The 22,500-nt window shown below is 44.8% G+C and overlaps 1 protein-coding gene and 20 non-coding genes across 23 annotated transcripts in view; 13 read left to right on the top strand and 8 right to left on the bottom strand.

Annotated features, from left to right (window-relative positions):
- Positions 1–22,500, bottom strand: part of LOC113809504 (uncharacterized) — a 46,835-nt gene that overhangs the window by 7,986 nt on the left and 16,349 nt on the right. The gene's annotated exons all lie outside the window — the stretch shown is intronic.
- Positions 1,254–1,326, top strand: TRNAR-ACG (transfer RNA arginine (anticodon ACG)). The gene has a single exon. It is a non-coding gene; the product is annotated as a tRNA-Arg (tRNA).
- TRNAR-ACG (transfer RNA arginine (anticodon ACG)) lies at positions 2,026–2,098 on the bottom strand. Its single transcript has one exon. It is a non-coding gene; the product is annotated as a tRNA-Arg (tRNA).
- TRNAR-ACG (transfer RNA arginine (anticodon ACG)) lies at positions 3,060–3,132 on the top strand. The gene has a single exon. It is a non-coding gene; the product is annotated as a tRNA-Arg (tRNA).
- Positions 3,999–4,071, top strand: TRNAR-ACG (transfer RNA arginine (anticodon ACG)). Its single transcript has one exon. It is a non-coding gene; the product is annotated as a tRNA-Arg (tRNA).
- Positions 4,751–4,823, bottom strand: TRNAR-ACG (transfer RNA arginine (anticodon ACG)). The gene has a single exon. It is a non-coding gene; the product is annotated as a tRNA-Arg (tRNA).
- Positions 5,980–6,052, top strand: TRNAR-ACG (transfer RNA arginine (anticodon ACG)). Its single transcript has one exon. It is a non-coding gene; the product is annotated as a tRNA-Arg (tRNA).
- TRNAR-ACG (transfer RNA arginine (anticodon ACG)) lies at positions 6,943–7,015 on the top strand. Its single transcript has one exon. It is a non-coding gene; the product is annotated as a tRNA-Arg (tRNA).
- Positions 7,834–7,906, bottom strand: TRNAR-ACG (transfer RNA arginine (anticodon ACG)). Its single transcript has one exon. It is a non-coding gene; the product is annotated as a tRNA-Arg (tRNA).
- TRNAR-ACG (transfer RNA arginine (anticodon ACG)) lies at positions 8,889–8,961 on the top strand. Its single transcript has one exon. It is a non-coding gene; the product is annotated as a tRNA-Arg (tRNA).
- Positions 10,110–10,182, top strand: TRNAR-ACG (transfer RNA arginine (anticodon ACG)). The gene has a single exon. It is a non-coding gene; the product is annotated as a tRNA-Arg (tRNA).
- On the bottom strand, positions 11,598–11,670 carry TRNAR-ACG (transfer RNA arginine (anticodon ACG)). The gene has a single exon. It is a non-coding gene; the product is annotated as a tRNA-Arg (tRNA).
- TRNAR-ACG (transfer RNA arginine (anticodon ACG)) lies at positions 12,870–12,942 on the top strand. The gene has a single exon. It is a non-coding gene; the product is annotated as a tRNA-Arg (tRNA).
- Positions 13,667–13,739, bottom strand: TRNAR-ACG (transfer RNA arginine (anticodon ACG)). Its single transcript has one exon. It is a non-coding gene; the product is annotated as a tRNA-Arg (tRNA).
- On the top strand, positions 15,027–15,099 carry TRNAR-ACG (transfer RNA arginine (anticodon ACG)). The gene has a single exon. It is a non-coding gene; the product is annotated as a tRNA-Arg (tRNA).
- On the bottom strand, positions 16,179–16,251 carry TRNAR-ACG (transfer RNA arginine (anticodon ACG)). The gene has a single exon. It is a non-coding gene; the product is annotated as a tRNA-Arg (tRNA).
- On the top strand, positions 17,073–17,145 carry TRNAR-ACG (transfer RNA arginine (anticodon ACG)). The gene has a single exon. It is a non-coding gene; the product is annotated as a tRNA-Arg (tRNA).
- On the bottom strand, positions 18,140–18,212 carry TRNAR-ACG (transfer RNA arginine (anticodon ACG)). The gene has a single exon. It is a non-coding gene; the product is annotated as a tRNA-Arg (tRNA).
- TRNAR-ACG (transfer RNA arginine (anticodon ACG)) lies at positions 19,065–19,137 on the top strand. Its single transcript has one exon. It is a non-coding gene; the product is annotated as a tRNA-Arg (tRNA).
- TRNAR-ACG (transfer RNA arginine (anticodon ACG)) lies at positions 19,856–19,928 on the top strand. Its single transcript has one exon. It is a non-coding gene; the product is annotated as a tRNA-Arg (tRNA).
- TRNAR-ACG (transfer RNA arginine (anticodon ACG)) lies at positions 21,918–21,990 on the top strand. Its single transcript has one exon. It is a non-coding gene; the product is annotated as a tRNA-Arg (tRNA).

Genomic DNA, 22,500 nt, shown 5'->3' with positions numbered 1-22,500 from the left:
GCAGCTGTTGTTATCCCAATTATGGACTTCTAGTATTGTATCTTCACCATCTTTCTACACCACTACTTTCTGCTTTTCGTTACTGCATCACCTTCCCCCAAATTTGTCTCTTTCTTTCTCTTCTTCTCATGTTTACTTCCCCATCTTCACCGAGTCTTCCTATTCTCATTCTCTAGTGTGAGAAGCTAATTTCAGTTGTTGTTTTTTTATCATAATTCTACTATCACAAAGAGTTTTGTTCTATGCATGAAGTCCCTAGATATAAGGATCAGCTGATGGGACGCATTGCTCTGGCTTACTCAATGCTGCGCACTTTATAAGCTCCTTTGATTAAAATTCAGATATCAAGCCTTCTATTTCCAACGATTTCCTTTCTCATCGTTTATCCACTTTACCGTGTCTTTCTTCTTCCGCCTTCCATTCACATTCACTTAACACTGCCGTTCACGTATGAAGATTGCGGGACTAGAAAACATGCGGGGGGGGGGGGGGGGATTATCACCACTTGCCCGAGGAATGCGCTACAAATCTTACCTACTTAGGCCTAAGGCAGAAACGAGACATCGGAGAAACGAGACAAGAGGTGACAGAGGTTGAGACTGAATGGAATGGAGTGACTGACGGAACAATCGATAAAACAGCTGACTTGTAAACGTGGACTTTGCTTACAATACGGTTCGTGGCACTTATAGTCCAAACGTTCTCTCTCTCTCTGACTCTCCCTCCCTCCCTCTCTCTCTCTCTCTCTCTTTATTATCCTTCTTCCTTCCCCTCTCCGAATATTCGTCTCTCTTTCTCTCTTGTTTTCCTTCTCCCCTCGCCCTCTTCGCATATTCACATCTCTCTCTTCATTTCCTTCCCCTTTCTGTTTACTTCTTTACATCTATTCCCTTCTAAACTCCAATTGTGATATTTTTCTTTAAATTCAACACAAGTTATCCCAGACTACTAAAAATTCCCTTACGATTTTAATCCTATATATCCTAATGATTATTACTAAGCTTAACGAAAGTTTGCAATAGCTACGCCACAGTACATAAATATTATATAAACAGACAATAATGAATGGAAAACTATGAATGAGTACGTACATGTATGAGTAGGTATGAGTGCGTGAGTTAGTGAGTGCAACTGAATTCATATTTACTCTTAATTGAGTGTTTTGAGGTAATGCAGATGTTCAGATATACAAACAACAGACATCGTAGTCTACAGTACATTAAGATTTCTTTTACTATCCAAATGGTTAGGATGGCCTTGTGGCGCAACGGATAACGCGTCTGACTACGGATCAGAAGATTCCAGGTTCGAATCCTGGCAAGGTCGCGAATCTTTTGTTTACAGTCCGAGTCCTCATAAGAATCCATGCCCATAGAGGCCTCTCTCCTCTATTCCTCTCTCTCTCTCCCTCCCTCTATTCCTCTCTCTCTCTCTCCCTCCCTCTATTCCTCTCTCTCTCTCCCTCCCTCTATTCCCCCCCCCCCCCTCTCTCTCTCTCTCTCTCTCTCTCTCTCTCTCTCTCTCTCTCTCTCTCTCTCTCTCTCTCTCTCTCTCTCCCTCCCTCCCTCCCTCCCTTCCTCCCTTCCTCCCTCCCCCCTCTCTTCCTCCCTTCCTCCTTCCCGCCTCTCTTCCTCCCTTCCTCCCTCCCCCATCTCTTCCTCCCTTCCTCACTCCCTCTTTTCCTTCCTCCCTTCCTCCCTTCCTCCCTCCCCCTCCCCCTCCCTCTCTCTCTCTCTTGTTAACTTGGAGTCCGTCCGTCCAGACAGACAGATAGACTAGCAGGGCGCCTTCCAATTTGTTGGTGGAAGAAAATGGCCGAGTGACCGCGCTTTTATACAATTCTGTCCTTGGAATTCGTACGGGTCAAACTCCCTCTCTCTGTCTCCCTTTATCCCTCTCTCTCTCTCACTCCCCTGTGTGCGATCTTCATATCACTCGCCCCATTTTGCGCCAACCAATTTAAACAAAAGCGCGCCGTTTAGCGCATGAATACTTGAGGACTCAAGACTGTATACAAAAGAGAAGCGACCTTGCCAGGATTCGAACCTGGAATCTTCTGATCCGTAGTCAGACGCGTTATCCGTTGCGCCACAAGGCCTTCTATAAGGAGTGGGTATCCGGATATTATTGGACCTATAGATCACCATCCATTGTTTGTAATCTTGCATTCCCTTAAAATATCCTAACACATAGATCGCGAATAATTTGAAGTGTAAAAGCTAATCGTAGGCTAGCCGATAGCACACCGATTTTCCTTTCTTTTCTCTCTAAGGAACACCCTTAATTCGCATAAGCAAGCCCCATAATCCTTAAGATAGTCTGAGCAATACATATGCTCATATATATCATACATTTACACATGCATGTACTCCAGCGACGCATGGAGTGGGTGTCCTCAGCCTTCATGGGCGGACTCCAAATTAACAAGATAGTATTGGAAGTTCTTGTATTATTTTACACCATAATGGGGAGGGAGGGGAGAGAAGAGAATGGGGGAAGAGAGAGAGTGAGTAAGTGAGTGAGAGAGAGAGGACGGAAGGGAGAGAGACCGAGAGGTAGGAAGGGGGGAGAAAGGGAGAGAGGGAACGGTAGGGAAGGAGAAATTCGGGGCCCCCCTACTCCCTCTCTTTCCCTTCCCCCCACTCTCTTCTCTCTCCCACCCCCTTTGACACATTTTTCTCTATGGTGTAAAAGAACTCCCAATATTATCTTGTTAACTTGGAGTCCGTCCATGAAGGCTGAAGACACCCACTCCATGCGTCGCTGGGATGTGGAAATGTATAATACAAAGTGTATGTGTAAATGTATGATACATATGAGTATATATTGCTCAGACTATCTTAAGGATTAAGGGACTTGCTTGGGCGAATTAAGGGTGTTCCTTAAGGGGAAAAAAAGAAGAAAAATCAGTGCCATTGGCTAGCCTATGATTAGCTTTTGCTCTTCAAATTATTCGCGATCTACGTGTTAAGATTTTAAGGGATTACTAGATTACAAGCAACAGACATCGTAGTCTACAGTGTCTCAATTATTTTCAATTAATAGCCATGAATATACAAGGCCTTGTGGCGCAACGGATAACGCGTCTGACTACGGATCAGAAGATTCCAGGTTCGAATCCTGGCAAGGTCGCTTCTCTTTTGTATATAGTCTTGAGTCCTCAAGAGTATTCATGCGCTAAATGGCGCGCTTTTGTTTAAATTGATGGACGCAAAATGGGGCGAGTGATTTGAAGACGACGCACCTGGAAGTTGCCATGCCCTCAATAATTTTGATGGTTTGGAGGGATTTTCATATGTGATGATGAGGCATGTATATTTCAGGTCTGAGTTTGGCCCTGAAGTCAATAGAAGTTCAGCCAGATTGGGTTGGTGCTTGAACATCTTTCCCTGGCTTTTTGCAGGGCATGTAAACTTCTCTGTAAATATATATTTTTTCAACTCAAATCAAAATCTCCCTCCCCCACTCTCTCTTTCTCTCCCCTCCCACTCTCTCTCGCTCCCCCTCCCTTCCTCCCTTTCTCTCTCGCTCCCCTCCTCCTCCCTCCCTCTCTCTCTCGCTCCCTCCCATTCCTCCCTCTCTCGCTCCCCCTCCCCCTTCTTCCTCCTCTCTCCCCCTAAACGTATTTTTCTCTATGCCATAAAATAATACAAGAACTCCCAATGCTATCTTGTTAACTTGGAGTCCGTCCATGAAGGCTGAAGACACCCACTCCATTCGTCGCTGGAGTATATGCATGTGTAAATCTATGATACATATGAGCATATGTATTGCTCAGACCATCTTAAGGATTAAGGGGCTTGCTTGTGCGAATTTAGGGTGTTCCTTAAAGAGAAAAGAAAGGAAAATCGGTGTGCTATCGGCAAGCCTATGATTAGCTTTTGCTCTTCAAATTGTTCGCGATCTACGTGTTAGGATATTTTAAGGGATCACTAGATTGTAAACAATGGATGGTGATCTATAGTGACAAATAATTTTCGGATACCCAAATAATACAAGGCCTTGTGGCGCAACGGATAACGCGTCTGACTACGGATCAGAAGATTCCAGGTTCGAATCCTGGCAAGGTCGCGAATCTTTTGTTTATAGTCTTGAGTCCTCAAAAGTATTCTTCCGCAAAAAGGCGCGCTTTTGTTAAAATTGGTTGGCGCAAAATGGGGCGAGTGATTTGAAGATAGCACACAGGGGAAAGCGGGAGTGTGGCCCTAACGAATTCCAAGGACAAAATTGTGTAAAAGCGTTCACATCCGAATAATGGCGACCGTGAGCTGAAATCCAGTCCATGAAAACGGGTCCAAGGAGTCCACACAAGACATCAGGCGATAGATAAATACTTAAATAGATAGATAGATAGAGGGTGACAGAGGGCTCGTGAGACCATTTACTTTGGCCTCACGTCTCTCGGCGGTCTATGACCAGCCCTTCATGGAGGTGGCCATTAAACTCATCCTTGAAAACAGTGTTGCGTTTTGCTTATGAGAACGACGTCCTCGCTATGTGTAATGGTTATGGGTATACGAATGGCGGTGGCAAAGTCTAAATAAGGAGCGGCGTCGCTGCGGAAGAGGCGCGTCCTGCCATGCCCGCGATGGCGAGCGGTCTGTCTCGACTCCTCGAAGAAACTTGGGTTTGAAACATCACGTGTTGGGAAACATGAAAGAATATGAATGAGGGAAGGGGAGAGGGGTAGGTGAGGAAGAGTAGAGGCGATCGCAAACCAATTTCAATCAAAGCGCGCGTTTTTATTTCGCGACCTTGCCAGGATTCGAACCTGGAATCTTCTGATCCGTAGTCAGACGCGTTATCCGTTGCGCCACAAGGCCTTGTATTAGCATTGGATATTCGGAAATCGTTGAGCACTATAGATCATCCATTGTTTGTAATCTAGCCTTCCCTTAAAATATCCTAACACATAGATCGGGAATAATTTTAAGAGTAAAAGCTCATCGTAGGCTAGCCGATAGCACACCGATTTTCCTTTCTTTTCCCCTTAAGGAACACCCTTAATTCGCATAAGCAAGCCCCTTAATCCTTAAGATAGCCTGAGCAATACATACACTCATGTGTATCATAAATTTACACATACATATACTCCAGCGACGCATGGAGTGGGTGTCTTCAGCCTTCATGGACGGACTCCAAATTAACAAGATAGCATGGGGAGTTCTTGTATTATTTTACACCATAAGGGTGAGGGAGAGAGGAGGGAGGAGAGAGAGAGAGAGAGAGAGAGAGAGAGAGAGAGAGAGAGAGAGAGAGAGAGAGAGAGAGAGAGAGAGAGAGAGAGAGAGAAAGAGGAGGGAGGGAAGGGAGAGAAAATGAGTGAGTGAGAGAGAGGGAGGGAGGAAGGGAGAGAGACCGAGAGGTAGGAAGGGGGGAGAAAGGGAGAGAGAGAACGGTAGGAAGGGAGAAAGGGAGAGAGTGAATAATAGGGAGGGAGGGAGAGAAGGGGGAGTAAGAGAGAGGGAGAGATAAAGGGAGACAGAGAAAGGAAATTTGACCCGTGCGAATCCCCTCCCCCCTTCTCTCACACAGCCATTTTTTTTCCGCCAAGAAATTCTCTCCCCTCCCTCCCTCTCTCTCCCTCCCCCTTTGATGCATTTTTCTCTATGGTGTAAAAGAAAAATATTATCTTGTTAACTTGGAGTCCGTCCATGAAGGCTGAAGACACCCACTCCATGCGTCGCTGGACTGTGTAAATGTATGATACAAAGTGTATTTGTAAATATATGATACATATGACTATGTATTCCTCAGACTATCATACGGATTAAGGGACTTGCTTGGACGAATTAAAGGTGTTCATTAAGGGAAAAAAAAAAGAAAAATCAGTGCCATTGGCTAGCCTATGATTAGCTTTTGCTCTTAAAATTATTCGCGATCTACGTGTTAAGATTTTAAGGGATTACTAGATTACAAGTAACAGACATTGTTGTCTAGTGTCTCAATTATTTTTAATTAATGATTATGAATATACAAGGCCTTGTGGCGCAACGGATAACGCGTCTAACTACGGATCAGAAGATTCCAGGTTCGAATCCTGGCAAGGTCGCTTCTCCTTTGTATATACTCCTGAGTTCTCAAGAGTATTCATGCGGTAAATGGCGCGCTTTTGTTTACATTGGTGGACGCAAAATGGGGTGAGTGATTTGAAGACGACGCACCTGGAAGGTGCTATGCCCTCAATAATTTTGATGGTTTGGAGGGATTTTCATATGTGATGAGGCATGTATATTTCAGGTCTGACTTTGGCCCTGAAGTCAATAGAAGTTAGCCAGATTGGGTTGGTGCTTGAATATCTTTCCCTGTTTTTTTTGCAGGGCATGTAAACTGCTCTGTAAATATATATATATATTTTTTCAACTCAAATCTCCCTCCCCCAACACTCTCTCTCTCCCCACCCTTTCTCCCTTCTTCCCTCTCACTCTCGCTCCCCCTCCCCCCCTCTCTCTCTCGCTCCCCTCCCTTCCTCCCTCTCTCTCGCTCCCCTCCCTTCCTCCCTCTCTCTCGTTCCCCTCCCCCTCCCTCCTTCTCTCTCACCCTCCCCGTCCCTCCTCCTTTACGTATTTTTCTCTATGCCCTAAAATAATACAAGAACTCCCAATGTTATCTTGTTAACTTGGAGTCCGTCCATGAAGGCTGAAGACACCCACTCCATTCGTCGCTGGAGTATATACATGTGTAAATGTATGATACATATGAGCATATGTATAGCTCAGTCTATCTTAAAGATTAAGGGGCTTGCTTGTGCGAATTAAGGGTGTTCTTTAAAGGGAAAAGGAATGAGAAATCGGTGTGCTATCGGCTAACCTATGATTAGCTTTTGCTCTTCAAATTGTTCGCGATCTACGTGTTAGGATATTTTAAGGGATCACAAGATTATAAACAATCGATGGTGATCTATAGTGCTCAAAAATTTCCGAATACCCAATGCTTATACATGGCCTTGTGGCGCAACGGATAACGCGTCTGACTACGGATCAGAAGATTCCAGGTTCGAATCCTGGCAAGGTCGCGAATCTTTTGTTTACGGCATTGAGTCTCCAAAAGTATTCATGCGCTAAACGGCGCGCTTTTGTTTAAATTGGTCGGCGCAAAATGGGGCGAGTGATTTGAAAATAGTACACAGGATAGTGAGAGGGAGGGAGGAAGGGAGACATTAAGAGGGAGTTTGACCCATACGAATTCCAAGGACGAAATTGTATAAAAGCGAGGTCACTCGGCCATTTTCTTCCGCCAACAAATTCGTGGGCGCCCTGTTGGCCTCTTTCTCTCGCTCACATCCGAATAATGGCGACCGTGAGCTGAAATCCAGTCCATGAAAACGGGAGTCCTTGTGGGTCCAATGAGTCCACACAAGACATCAGGCGATAGATAAATACTTAAATAGATAGATAGATAGAGGGTGACAGAGGGCTCGTGAGACCATTTGCTTTGGCCTCACGTCTCTCGGCGGTCTATGACCAGCCCTTCATGGAGGTGGCCATTAAACTCATCCTTGAAAACAGTGTTGCGTTTTGCTTATGAGAACGACGTCCTCGCTATGTGTAATGGTTATGCGTATGTGAATGGCGGTGGCAAAGTCTAAATAAAGAGCGGTGTCGGTGCGGAAGAGGCGCGTCCTGCCATGCCCGCGATGGCGAGCGGTCTGTCCCGACTCCTCAAAAATTATTATGAAGAAACTTCGGTTTGAAACATTACATATTGGGAAACATGAAAGAATTTGAATGAGAGAGAGAAAGGGGAGCGGCGATCGCAAACCAATTTAAACCAAAGCGCGCCTTTTTGCGTTTGGATAATTTTAAGGATTCGGGACTGTGAACCAAAGATTCGCGACCTTGCCAGGATTCGAACCTGGAATCTTCTGATCCGTAGTCAGACGCGTTATCCGTTGCGCCACAAGGCCTTGTATTAGCATTGGATATTCGGAAATCGTTGATCACTACAGACCACCATCTATTGTTTGTAATCTAGCATTCCCTTAAAATATCCTAACACGTAGATCGCAAATAACTTAAAGAGTAAAAGCTAATCGCAGGCTAGCCGATAGCACACCGATTTTCCTTCCTTTTCCCCTTAAGGAACACCCTTAATTCGCATAAGCAAGCCCCTTAATCCTTAAGATAGTATGAGCAATACATTATGCTCATATGTATCATACATTTACATATACATGTACTCCAGCGACGCATGGAGTGGGTGTCTTCAGCCTTCATGGGCGGACTCCAAATTAACAAGATAGCATTGGGAGTTCTTGTATTATTTTACACCATAAGGGGGAGGGAGAGAGAGAGAAAGAGGAGGGAGGGAGGGAGGGGAGAGAAGAGAATGAGTGAGTGAGAGAGAGAGGAAGGGAGGAAGGGGGAGAAAGGGAGAGAACGGTAGGAAGGGAGAAAGGGAGAGAGTGAATAATAGGGAGGGAGGGAGAGAAAGGGGAGTGAGAGAGAGGAAGAGATAAAGGGAGACAGAGAAAGAGGGATTTTGACCCGTGCGAATTCCCCCACCCCCTATCTCTCTCATACACACTCGGTCACACAGCCATTTTTTTCCGCCAAGAAATTCGGGGGCCCCCTACTCCCTCTCTCCTCCCACTCTCTCTCTCTCTTCCTCCCTCCCCTTTGACGCATTTTTCTCTATGGTGTAAAAGAACTCCCAATATTATCTTGTTAACTTGGAGTCCGTCCATGAAGGCTGAAGACACCCACTCCATGCGTCGCTAAGGTGTGTGTAAATGTATGATACATATGAGTGTATGTATTGCTCAGACTATCTTAAGGATTAAGGGACTTGCTTGGACGAATTAAGGGTGTTCCTTAAGGGATAAAAAGAAGAAAAATCGGTGTTGTCTGTGTCTCAATTATTTTTAATTAATAACCATGAATATACAAGGCCTTGTGGCGCAACGGATAACGCGTCTGACTACGGATCAGAAGATTCCAGGTTCGAATCCTGGCAAGGTCCCGAATCTTTGGTTCACAGTCCCGAATCCTTAAAATCATCCAAACGCTAAAAGGCGCCTTTTGGTTTAAATTGGTTTGCGCTCGCCGCTCCCCTTTCTTTCCCCCTCCCTCTCTCATTCAGATTCTTTCATGTTTTCCAATACGTGTTTCAAACCGAAATTTCTTCGAGGAGTCGAGACAGACCGCTCGCCATCGCGGGCATGGCAGGACGCGCATCTTCCGCAGCGGCTTTGCCACCGCCTTACATATACCCATAACCATTACACATAGCGAGGACGTCGTTCGTATAAGCACAACACAACACTTCCCAAAGATGTATGCAATGGCCTCCTCCATGCAAGGCTGTGCATAGACCGCCGAGAGACGTGAGGCCAAAGCAAATGGTCTCACGAGCCCTCTATGACCATCCATCTATCTATTTAAGTATTTATCTATCGCCTGATGTCTTGTGTGGACTCATTGGACCCACAAGGACTCCCGTTTTCATGGACTGGATTTCAGCTCACGGTCGCCATTATTCGGATGTAAACGAGAGAGAAGGGGGGGGGGAGGAGGAGAGAGAGAGACTAGCACCCACGAATTTGTGACCGCGCTTTTATACAATTTTGTCCTTGGAATTCGTAAGGGTCAAACTCCCTCTTTCTGTCTCCCTTTCTCACTCCCCTCCCTTCTTCTCTCTCTCTCTCTCCCCTCCCTTCCTCCCTTTCTCTCTCGCTCCCCCTCCTCCTCCCTCCCTCTCTCTCTCCCTCTCCCCGTCCCTACCCCTTGGACGTATTTTTCTCTATGCCCTAAAATAATACAAGAACTCTCAGTGCTATCTTGTTAACTTGGAGTCCGTCCATGAAGGATGAAGACACCTACTCCATTCGTCGCTGGAGTATATGCATGTGTAAATGTATGATACATATGAGCATATGTACTGCTCAGACTATTTTAGGAATTAAGGGACTTGTGCAAATTAAGGGTGTTCCTTAGAGAAAAGAAAGAAAAATCGATGTGCTATCGCCTAGCCTACGATTAGCTTTTACTCTTCAAATTCTTCGCGATCTACGTGTTAGGATATTTTAAGGGATTACTAGATTACAAACAACAGACATCTTGGTCTATACTGCCTGAATTATTTTTAAATAATAACAATGTACATTACAAGGCCTTGTGGCGCAACGGATAACGCGTCTGACTACGGATCAGAAGATTCCAGGTTCGAATCCTGGCAAGGTCGCTTCTCTTTTATATACAGTCTTGAGTCCTCAAAGTATTCTTGCGCAAAACGGTACGATTTTGTTTACATTGGTTGGCGCAGAATGGAGCGAGTGATTTGAAGACAGCATACCTGAATAGCCCTCAGCATGGCTTTGGGGGATTTTCTCCCCTTCATATGTGGTGGAGAGGCATCTATATTTAAGGTTTGACTCTGGCCCTTAATTCAATATAAATTCAATGGGTCACTTGAACATCTTTCCCTGGCTTTTTGCAGGACATGTAAACTGAGAGAGAGAGAGAGAGAGAGAGAGAGAGAGAGAGAGAGAGAGAGAGAGAGAGAGAGAGAGAGAGAGAGAGAGAGAGAGAGAGAGAGAGAGGGGGAGAGGGGGAGAGGGGGAGAGGGGGAGAAAGGGAGGGAGGGAGGGAGGGAGGGAGGGAGGGAGGGAGGGAGGGAGGGAGGGAGGGAGGGAGGGAGGGAGGGAGGGAGGGAGAGAGAGAGAGAGAGAGAGAGAGAGAGAGAGAGAGAGAGAGAGAGAGAGAGAGAGAGAGAGAGAGAGAGAGAGAGAGACCTTGTATAAACCCTGCATATTTTTGAAAATTGTTGAGCACTATAGATCACCATCCATTGTTTGTAATCTAGCATTCCCTTAACATATCAGAACATGTAGATCACGAATCGTTATTTTAAGATGATTTTTTTTATTTTTTTTTTATGGAACAACCTTAATTCGTATAAGTAAGTCCCTGAATCCTTAAGTCTCAGCAATACATGCGCTCATATGCCTTTCACATTTACACATACATATACGCCTATTATACACCGCGGCCGCTTAGTATGGTGGTCTTAATGGACGGGGACTGGATTCTTGTGATATAATTTTTTTTATATTATTTTACGCCATAAAGTAAATAAATAGGAGTGAGGGGTAGAGAGAAAGAGAGAAAGAGAGGGGGGAGAGGGAGAGAAAGGGAGGGGGGAGAGGGAGAGAAAGAGAGGGGGGAAAGGGAGAGAAAGGGAGGTGGAGGGAGGGAGAGACAGAGGTTGGGGTTGAGGGGTTAGGAGGAAGGGAGTGAGAGAGAGGGAAGAGGGAGAGAAAGAGAGAGAGAAAGAGAGGGGGGGGGGGGAAGATTTTGATTTGATTAGAAAAAAAAAACTTTACATGCCCTGCAAAAAGCCAGGGAGAGATGTTTAAGCACCTACCCAGTCTGGCTGAAATTATATTGAGCTTAAGGCCAAAGTCAAATCTTAAATATACATCACATACGAAGGGGAGAAAATCCCCCCAAACCATCAAAATTGTTGAGGGCATGGAGCCTCTCAGGTGCGCTATCTTCAAATCACTCACCCCATTTTGCGCCAACCAATTTAAACAAAAGCACGCCGTTTAGCGCATGAATACTCTTGAGGACTCAAGACTATATACAGAGGAGAAGCGACCTTGCCAGGATTCGAACCTGGAATCTTCTGATCCGTAGTCAGACGCGTTATCCGTTGCGCCACAAGGCCTTATATTAGCACTGGGTATACGGAAATTATTGAGCACTATAGATCACCATCCATTGTTTATAATCTAGTAATCCCTTAAAATATCCTAACACGTAGATCGCGAATCATTTGAAGAGTAAAAGCTAATCGTAGGCTAGCCGATAGCACACCGATTTTCCTTTCTTTTCTCTTTAAGGAACACCCTTAATTCGTACAAACAAACCCCTTAATCCCTAAGATAGTCTGAGCAATACATACGCTCATATGTATCATACATTTACACATACACTTTGTATCATATATTTACACATGCATATACTCCAGCGACGCATGGAGTGGGTGTCTTCAGCCTTCATGGACGGACTCCAAGTGAACAAGACAACATTGGGAGTTCTTGTATTATTTTACGCCATAGAGAAAAATACATCCAAGGAAGAGGGAGAGAGGAGGGAGGGGAGGGAAGAGAGCGGGGGAAATGAGTGAGTGAGTGAGTGAGCGAGAGCGACAGGGAGTAGGAAGGGAGAGAGAGGGAGGGAGGAAGGGAGAGAGAGAGGGAGGGAGGAAGGGAGAGAGAGAGCGAGAGGTAGGAAGGGTGGAGAAAGGGGAGAGAGAGAGAGAGGAAGAGATAGAGGGAGACAGAGAAAGAGGGAATTCGACCCGTGCGAATCCCCCCCTCTCCCTTTATCTCTCAAACTCGGCCACGGCCATTTTTTTCCGCCAACAAATTCGGGGGACCTCTACTCTTTTTCTCTCCCCTACCCCCCCCTCTCTCTCTCACTCTTTCTCCTCCCTCCTTTTCTCTCTCTCTTTCTCCCCCACTCTTTTCTCTCCCCTCTCTCCCTCCCCCTTTGACGCATTTTTCTCTATGGTGTAAAAGAACTCCCAATAGTAACTTGTTCACTTGGAGTCCGTCCATGAAGGCTGAAGACACCCACTCCATGCGTCGCTGGAGTATATGCATGTGTAAACATATGATACAAAGTGTATGTGTAAATGTATGATACATATGAGCGTATGTATTGCTCAGACTATCTTAGGGATTAAGGGTTTGCTTGTACGAATTAAGGGTGTTCCTTAAAGAGAAAAGAAATATCGGTGTGCTACTCTTGAAATTGTTCGCGATCTACGTGTTAGGATATTTTAAGGGATTACTAGATTACAAATAAGACATCGTGGTCTATCGTGCCTCAATCATTTTTAGATAATAAACAAGAAAATGAGGGCTTGTGGTGCAACGGATAACGCGTCTGACTACGGATCAGAAGATTCCAGGTTCAAATCCTGGCGAGGTCGCTTGTCTTTGATTTACATTCTGAGTCATCAATATATTCCAAACGCAAAAAGGTGCGCTTTGGTTTAAATTGGTTTCCGCTCGCCGCTCCCCTTTCTCTCTTTGCCTTCTCTCTCATTTAAATTCTTTCATGTTTCCCAATACGCAATGTTTCAAACCGAAGTTTCTTCACAACAATCTTCGAGGAGTCGAGACAGACCGCTCGCCATCGCGGGCATGGCAGGACGCGCCTCTTCCGCAGCGACGCCGCTCCTTATTTAGACTTTGCCACCGCCATTCGTATACCCATAACCATTACACACAGCGAGGACGTCGTTCGCATAAGCACAACGCAACATTGTTTTCAAGAAAATGTGTAATGGCCACCTCCATGCAAGGCTGGACATAGACCGCCGAGAGACGTGAGCCCATCGCCAATGGTCACACGAGCCCTCTATCACCATCTATCTATCTATTTAAGTATTTATCTATCGCCTGATGTCTTGTGTGGACTCCTTGGACCCACAAGGACTCCCGTTTTCATGGACTGGATTTCAGCTCACGGTCGCCATTATTCGGATGTGAGCGCGAGAGGGAGAGGGGGGGTGGGAGAGGAGAGAGAGAGATGGAGGGAGAGGAGAGAGAGAGGGAGAGGAGAGAGAGAGGGAGGGAGAGCAATCTAAACAAAAGCGCGCCGTTTAGCGCAATAATATTTTTGAAGCCTCAAGACCGTAAACAAAAGATTCGCGACCTTGCCAGGATTCGAACCTGGAATCTTCTGATCCGTAGTCAGACGCGTTATCCGTTGCGCCACAAGGCCTCTTTTTCTTAGGTATTATCTAAAAATAATTAAGACACCATAGACCACGACGTCTGTTGTTTGCAATCTATTATTCCCTTAAACTGTCCTAACACGTAGATCGCGAACAATTTTAAGAGTAAAAGCTAATCGTAGGCTAGCCGATAGCACCCCGAGCCCTTGCATAAGTATTGGATATCGGGAAATTATTGACACTGGACCACGATGTCTGTTTGTAATCTATTATTCCCTTAAAATATCTTCACACGTAGATCGCGAATAATTTTAAGAGCAAAAGCTAATCATCGGCTTTTTTTCTTTTCTTTTTAAGGAACACCCTTAATTCGCACAAGCAAGCCCCTTAATCCTTAAGATAGTATAAGCAATACATACGCTCATATGTATCATCCATTTACACACACACACTTTGTATCATACATTTACACACTCCAGTGACGAAGAGAGTGTCTTCAGCCTTCATGGGCGGACTCCAAGTTCATAAGATAATATTGGGAGTTCTATTACGCCATAGAGAAAAATGTGTCAAAGGGGGAGGAGGAGAGAAGGAGGGAGGGAGGGGAGAGAAGAGTGCGAGAGAGAGGGAGGAGAGAGAGAGAGTTGGAGGCCCCCGAATAGCCGTGTGACCGAGTGGGAGAGAGAGAGAGAGAGAGAGAGAGAGAGAGAGAGAGAGAGAGAGAGAGAGAGAGAGAGAGAGAGAGAGAGAGAGAGGGGGGGGGGGGGGGATTCGCACGGGTCAAATTCCCTCTTTCTGTCTCCCTTTCTCTTCCTCTCACACACTCCCTCCCTACCACTCTCTCTCTCACTCTCTCCCTTTCTCCATCCTTCCTACCTTTCGCTCTCTCCCCTTCCTACTCCCTGTCTCTCACTCTCTTCTCTCCCCTCCCTCCTCTCTCTCTCTCTCACTCCCCTCCCTCCTAATATTATCCTTTTAACTTCGAGTCCGTCCATGAAGGCTGATGACTCACTCCATGCGTCTCTGGAATGTGTAAATGTATGATACATATGAGTGTATGTATTGCTCACATTATCTTAAGGATTAAGACTATCTTAGGGACTTGTTTATAAGAATTAAGGGTGTTTCTTAAAAAAAAAAAAAAAAAAAAAAAAAAAAAAAAAAAAAAAAAAAAAAAAAAAAAAAAAAAATCGTGCTATCGGCTAGCCTACGATCATCTTAAAATAACGATTCGTGATCTACATGGTAAGCTATTTTAAGGGAATGCTAGATTGCAAACAAGAGATGATGCTCTTTAGTAAGCAATACTTTTCGGATATTAAAGACGTATATAAGGCCTTGTGGCGCAACGGATAACGCGTCTGACTACGGATCAGAAGATTCCAGGTTCGAATCCTGGCAAGGTCGCTCGTCTTTGATTCACAGTTCCGAGTCCTCAAAATTATCCAGACGGAAAAAGCGCGCTTTGGTTTAAATTGGTTGGCGCTTGCGTGTCCCCTTTCTCTCTTTCCCCTCCCTCTCTCACTTAAATTCTTTCTGGTTTTCCAATACGTAATGTTTCAAACCCAAGTTTCTTCATCATCTCTGACGAGTCGAGACAGACCGCTCGCCATCGCGGGCATGGCAGGACGCGCCTCTTCCGCAGCGACGCCGCTCCTTATTTAGACCTTGCCACCGCCATGCCCGTACCCTCTGACCTCGGCACCAGCTCGGCCAACACCTCAAGCTCCCACACCTTATAGCCAAGAATAAAACCGTAGAAACTCTGCCATCAGCCATAACCATCACACACAGCGATGATGTTCGCATAAGCACAACGCAACACTGTTTTCAAGGATGTGTGTAATGGCCACCTCCATGCAAGGCTGGGCACAGACCGCCGAGAGACGTGAGCCCATCGCCAATGGTCTCACGAGCCCTCTATCACCATCTGTCTATCTATCTATTTAAAATATCTATCGCCTGATACCTTGCGTGGGCTCCTTGGACGCACAAGGATTCTCGTTTTAATGAACTGGATTTCATTATTCGGATATGAGCGAGAGAGAGAGAGAGAGAGAGAGAGAGAGAGAGAGAGAGAGAGAGAGAGAGAGAGAGAGAGAGAGAGAGAGAGAGAGAGAGAGAGAGAGAGAAAGATAGAGATAGAGATAGAGATAGAGATAGAGATAGATAGATAGAGAGAGAGAGAGAGAGAGAGAGAGAGAGAGAGAGAGAGAGAGAGAGAGAGAGAGAGAAACTAGGAAGGCGCCCACGAATTTGTTGGCGGAACAAAATGGCCGTGTGACCTCGCTTTTAGACAATTTTCTCCTTAGAATTCGCACAGGTCAAACTCCTTCTTTTTGTCTCCCTTTCTCCCTCTCTCTCTCTCTCACTCCCGTGTGCTGTCTTCAAATCACTCGCCCCAATTTGCGCCAACCAATTTAAACAAAAGCGCGCCATTTTGCTCATGAATACTTTTGAGGACTCGAGACCGTAAAGAAAATTCGCGACCTTGCCAGGATTCGAACCTGGAATCTTCTGATCCGTAGTCAGACGCGTTATCCGTTGCGCCACAAGGCCTTGTTATACACCGAATATCCGGATATTAATGAACACTATAGATTACCATCCATTGTTTGTAATCTAGCATTCCCTTAAAATATCGCAAATAATTTAAAAAGCAAAAGCTAATCGTAGGCTAGGCGATAGCACACCGATTTTTCTTTTCTTAATTCGCACAAACAAGCCTTTTATTCCCAAAGAAAGTCAGCAATACATACGCTCATGTGTATTATACACTTACACATACACTTTGTATCATATATTTACACATACATATACTCCAGCGACGTATGAAGTGGGTGTCTACAGCCTTCATGGACTCCCAAGATAATATTGGGAGTTCTTGTATTATTTTACTCCATAGAGAAAAATACATCCAAGGGGGAGGGAGGGGAGAGAGAGGAGGGAAGGAGGGGAGAGAAAAGAGTGAGTGAGTGAGAGAGACAGAGCGATAGAGTAGGAAGGGAGGGAGGGGGGAGAGAGAGGGAACTCCCAATGCTATCTTGTTAACTTGGAGTCCGTCCATGAAGGCTGAAGACACTCCATTCGTCGCTGGAGTATATGTATGTGTAAATGTATGATACATATGAGCATATGTATTGTTCAGACTATCTTAAGGATTAAGGGGCTTGCTTGTGCGAATTAAGGGTATTCCTTAAAAAGCAAAGAAAAGAAAAATCGGTGTACTATCGGCTAGCCTACGATTAGCTTTTACTCTTGAAATTGTTCGCGATCTATGTGTTAAGGTATTTTAATTAAGGGATTACTAGATTCCAAACAAGAGACATCGCGGTCTATACTGTCTCAATTATATTAAAATAATAATATTAGATATACAAGGCCTTCTGGCGCAACGGATAACGCGTCTGACTACGGATCAGAAGATTCCAGGTTCAAATCCTGGCAAGGTCGCGTTTCTTTGATTCACAGTTCCGAGTCCTCAAAATTATCCAGACGGAAAAAGCGCCCTTTCGTTTAAATTGGTTTGCGCTCGCCGCTCCCCTTTCTCTCTTTCCCCTCCCTCTCTCATTTAAATTCTTTCTGGTTTTCCAATACGTAATGTTTCAAACCCAAGTTTCTTCACAATCTTCGAGGAGTCGAGACACCGCTCGCCATCTCGGGCATGGCAGGACGCGCCTCTTCCGCAGCGACGCCGCTCCTTATTTAGACCTTGCCACCGCCATGCCCGTACCCTCTGACCTCGGCACCAGCTCGGCCAACACCTCAAGCTCAGACAGCTTATATCCAAGAATAAAACCGTAGAAACTCTGTCATCAGCCATAACCATTACACATAGCGAGGACGTCGTTCGCATAAGCACAACGCAACACTGTTTTCAAGGATGTGTGTAATGGCCTCCTCCATGCAAGGCTGTGCATAGACCGCCGAGAGATGTGAGCCCATTGCCAGTGGTCTCACGAGCCCTCTATCACCATCTAAGTATTTGAGATATCTATCGTCTGATGCCTTGCATGGACTCATTGGACGCACAAGGATTCTCGTTTTCATGGACTGGATTTCATTATCCGAATGTGACCGAGAGAAAGAGAAGGGGGGGGGGGAGGAGAGAGAGAGAGAGAGAGAGAGAGAGAGAGAGAGAGAGAGGAGAGAGAGAGAGAGAGAGAGAGAGAGAGAGAGAGAGAGAGAGAGAGACTAGCAAGGTGTCCACGAATTTGTTGGCGGAACAAAATGGCCGTGTGACCTCGCTTTTTATACAATTTTCTCCTTAGAATTCGCACGGGTCAAACTCCCTCTTTTTGTCTCCCTTTCTCCCTCTCTCTCTCTCTCTCACTCCCGTGTGCTGTCTTCAAATCACTCGCCTCATTTTGCGCCAACCAATTTAAACAAAAGCGCGCCATTTTGCTCATGAATACTTTTGAGGACTCGAGACCGTAAACAAGATTCGCGACCTTGCCAGGATTCGAACCTGGAATCTTCTGATCCGTAGTCAGACGCGTTATCCGTTGCGCCACAAGGCCTTGTTATATACTGAATATCCGGATATTAATGAACACTATAGATTACCATCCATTGTTTGTAATCTAGCATTCCCTGAAAATATCGCAAATAATTTAAAAAGCAAAAGCTAATCGTAGGCTAGGCGATAGCACACCGATTTTTCTTTTCTTAATTCGCACAAAGAAGCCTTTTAATCCCAAAGAAAGTCTGAGCAATACATACGCTCATGTGTATCATACATTTACACATACACTTTGTATCATATATTTACACATACATATACTCCAGCGACGCATGGAGTGGGTGTCTTCAGCCTTCATGGACTCCCAAGATAACATTGGGAGTTCTTGTATTATTTTACGCCATAGAGAAAAATACATCCAAGGGGGAGGGAGGGGAGAGAGAGGAGGGAAGGAGGGGAGAGAAAAGAGTGAGTGAGTGAGAGAGACAGAGCGATAGAGTAGGAAGGGAGGGAGGGGGGAGAGAGAGGGAACTCCCAATGCTATCTTGTTAACTTGGAGTCCGTCCATGAAGGCTGAAGACACTTACTCCATTCGTCGCTGGAGTATATGTATGTGTAAATATATGATACAAAGTGTATGTGTAAATGTATGATACACATGAGCGTACGTATTTCTCAGAGTATCTTCAGGATTAAGGGCTTGCTTGTGCGAATTAAGGGTATTCCTTAAAAAGAAAAGAAAAGAAAAATCGGGGTGCTATCGGCTAGCCTACGATTAGCTTTTACTCTTGAAATTGTTCACGATCTATGTGTTAAGATATTTTAATTAAGGGATTACTAGATTCCAAACAAAAGGCATCGCGGTCTATACTGTCTCAATTATTTTAAAATAATAACTAGAAATATATAAGGCCTTGTGGCGCAACGGATAACGCGTCTGACTACGGATCAGAAGATTCCAGGTTCGAATCCTGGCAAGGTCGCTTCTCCTTTGTATACAGTCTTGAGTCCTCAAAAGTATTCATGCGCTAAACGGCGCGCTTTTGTTTAAATTGGTGGGCGCAAAATGGGGCGAGTGATTTGAAGACAGCGCACCTGACAGGTACCATGCCTTCAATAATTTAGATGGTTTGGGGGATTTTCTCCTAAGGTTAATATGATTTCAGCCAGACTAGGTGGGTGTTTGGACATCTTTCCCTGGCTTTTTGCAGGGCATGTAAACTGCTCTGTAAATAAGTATTTCAAATCAAATCAAAATCTCCCTTTCCCCCCCCCTCTCTAACTCTCCCCCCGTCCCCTACCCCGTCTCTCTCCCTCCCTCCCTCCTATTTATTTTCTTTGGGGCGTAAAATAGTATAAAAACTCAACTCTTATCACATAAGAATCCAGTCCTCGCAGTCCATTAAGACCACCATACTAAGCGGCCGCGGTGCATAATAGGCGTATATGTAAGTGTATATGTATAATACATATGAGTATTGAGTATTGCTCAGATTATCTTAAGGATTTAGGGACTTGCTTGTAAGAATTAAGGTTATTCCTTAGAAAGAAAAGAAATATCACTGAGCTATCGGCTAGCCTCCGCTCAGAATAACGATTCGTGATTTACATGTTAAGATATTTTAAAGGAATGATAGATTACAAACAACAGATAGTGGTCTATAGCGGACAATAGTTTTCGGATATCAGTCATCTTTACAAGGCTTTGTGGCGCAACGGATAACGCGTCTGACTACGGATCAGAAGATTCCAGGTTCGAATCCTGGCAAGGTCGCTTACCTTTGGTTTACGCAAAATGATTTACAGTCCACAAAATTATCCAGACGTAAAAAGGTGCGCTTTTGTTGAAATTGGTTTGCGCTCGCCTCCCCCATTTTCCTTTTCCCCTCTCTTCCCCTTCCCTCTCTCTTTCAGATTCTTTCATGTTTCCCAATATGTAATGTTTCAAACCCAAGCTTCTTCATAACAAGCTTTGAGGAGTCGAGACAGACCGCTTGCCACCGCGGCCATGGCAGGACGCGCCTCTTCCGCAGCGACACCGCTAATTATGAGTACATGGAGGTATCGATAAAAATAGGTATACTTAATTCCTTCATGCTGAGTAAAAAAAAAAAAAAAAAAAAAAAAAAAAAAAAAAAAAAAAATACAGGCCTTTGGCTTGACTCCCACTGCAAGCAATTCCTCTTGAGAATCATTCATGCATAAACATAACAGGGATATTTTGATGATTGTTCAGTGAAAATGTAACCATTAAAATCATCATTTTCCATCCTTTTTGAAAATTGAAAAGACCAAAATGATCGACCACGTTCACAAAACATACGGAACTTTTGTGACGTCATCAATATAAACAGACGACATGACACCTCGACTTGCTACTGATCAAGCCTTATTTAGACCTTGCCACCGCCATGCCCGTACCCTCTGACCTCGGCACCAGCTCGGCCAACAGCTCAAGCTCCCACACCTTATAGCCAAGAATAAAACCGTAGAAACTCTGCCATCAGCCATAACCATTACACAGCGAGGACGTCGTTCGCATAAGCACAACGCAACGCTGTTCTCAAGGCTGTGTGTAATGGCCACCTCCATGAAAGGCTGATCTAGGGGAAGATTAGATCATTAGATCTCTCTCTCTCTCTCTCTCTCTCTGTCCCTCATCCACACGTACACACACACACACACACGCTCTCCTATGAGCTCCACTTGCAAAACGATTACAAAATATTTGATAGCTAGGGACTAGCTATTTCATAAGTGAATTTGGGGAAAGAGAGGGAGAGGGAGAGAGAGAGGGAGTAGGGGAGGGGGAGGGGGAGAGGGGGAGAGGGGGAGAGAGAGAGAGGGAGAGAGGGAGGGAGAGAGAGAGAGAGAAAGAGAGAGAGAGAGAGGGGGGGGGGGAGGGAGGGAGGGAGGGAGGGAGGGAGGGAGGGGAGAGAGAGAGAGAGAGAGAGAGAGAGAGAGAGAGAGAGAGAGAGAGAGAGAGAGAGAGAGAGAGAGAGAGAGAGAGAGAGAGAGAGAGGGGGGGGGGAGGGAGGGAGGGAGAGGGAGGGAGAGGGAGGGAGGGAGGGAGGGAGGGAGGGAGAGGGAGAGGGAGAGGGAGAGAGAGAGAGGGAGAGAGAGAAAGAGAGAGAGAGAGAGAGAGAGAAAGAAAGAGAGAGAGAGAGAGAGAGAGAGAGAAATAAAGAAAGAGAGAGAGAGAGAGAAAGAGAGAGAGAGAGAGAGAGAGAAACTGGAAACAAAACAACGGCCTCTTCACATGCATGTTTCCTAACAGATACAGAAAGGGATGGTCATATTACTTAACTGCAGAAACATCCTTACGTGTAAGTAGTAACTGCAAAATAAAGAGTAAAACCGGAAATAAGGCTGGATATACGAGACGAGTCGAAAGTCGTGTCGATCATATTACCTTTGTAGAATTTTTATTTTTGAAAATTTCGCATATTTCTCCACGCAAAGTATCTTTATACTCCCCCCCCCCCCACACACACAAGAACATTCCTGTAGTCATCGTAATATTAATGGCAACGGTAACTCTAATTCAAATACTAAAATAATACAAGAAAGAAGCAGTGATACAGTAAAGATGAAAATATAAAAATTTATGTTCATTATGATAAATCAACAATTACATCAATAACAGTGCAGAGAATAACAACTAGGGCAATACGTGTTAATGAAAAACAATACAGTACTAATACTACAGTATGACAAATATTATATAAAATGAATTTCATATAAATATCCTTTTTACACATGAGGCCTTGTGGCGCAACGGATAACGCGTCTGACTACGGATCAGAAGATTCCAGGTTCGAATCCTGGCAAGGTCGATCGTTATTATCTTGACACCCCGCTCTGATGTACCGTATAACTAAGAGATCAGCTGTCTTAACACCCCGCTCTGATGTACCGTACAACTAAGAGATCAGCTGTTTCACGAAGTCGCTGTTTTCTTTGAAATAGACATCACAGCCATGTACCGGAGCTAGAATTGTCTTCATACAGACATAGAACTCCCACTGTTCACACCTGTATGTCAGTCACTGGGTTGCTCTATCCTCCCAAAGCGACATGGATTTTTTTTTACATGACTTCAGTGTTTTCGCACCAAACATAGATTATAAAATATCCATTATATATGAGGCATTTTAAAGCTTGAGTTACACTACTTTGATTTGTAACCACTGAACAAAGCTAAATTAACTAAAGAACTGTTATTTTTTAATGTAAAAAGAAAGAAAAAGAAGAAGAAAGGCCTCAACATTGGCGCGTACTTCACACGTATAAAGGTACCCCAATACATGCAAACAGTACACTTGTTAGGATTATTACAAATCAGT

Source organism: Penaeus vannamei, chromosome 12, assembly GCF_042767895.1.
Source record: "Penaeus vannamei isolate JL-2024 chromosome 12, ASM4276789v1, whole genome shotgun sequence".
NCBI classification, from domain to species: Eukaryota; Metazoa; Arthropoda; class Malacostraca; order Decapoda; family Penaeidae; genus Penaeus; species Penaeus vannamei.
The sequence above is the reverse complement of the archived record's forward strand: the minus strand, read 5'-3'. Positions and strand labels throughout refer to the sequence as shown.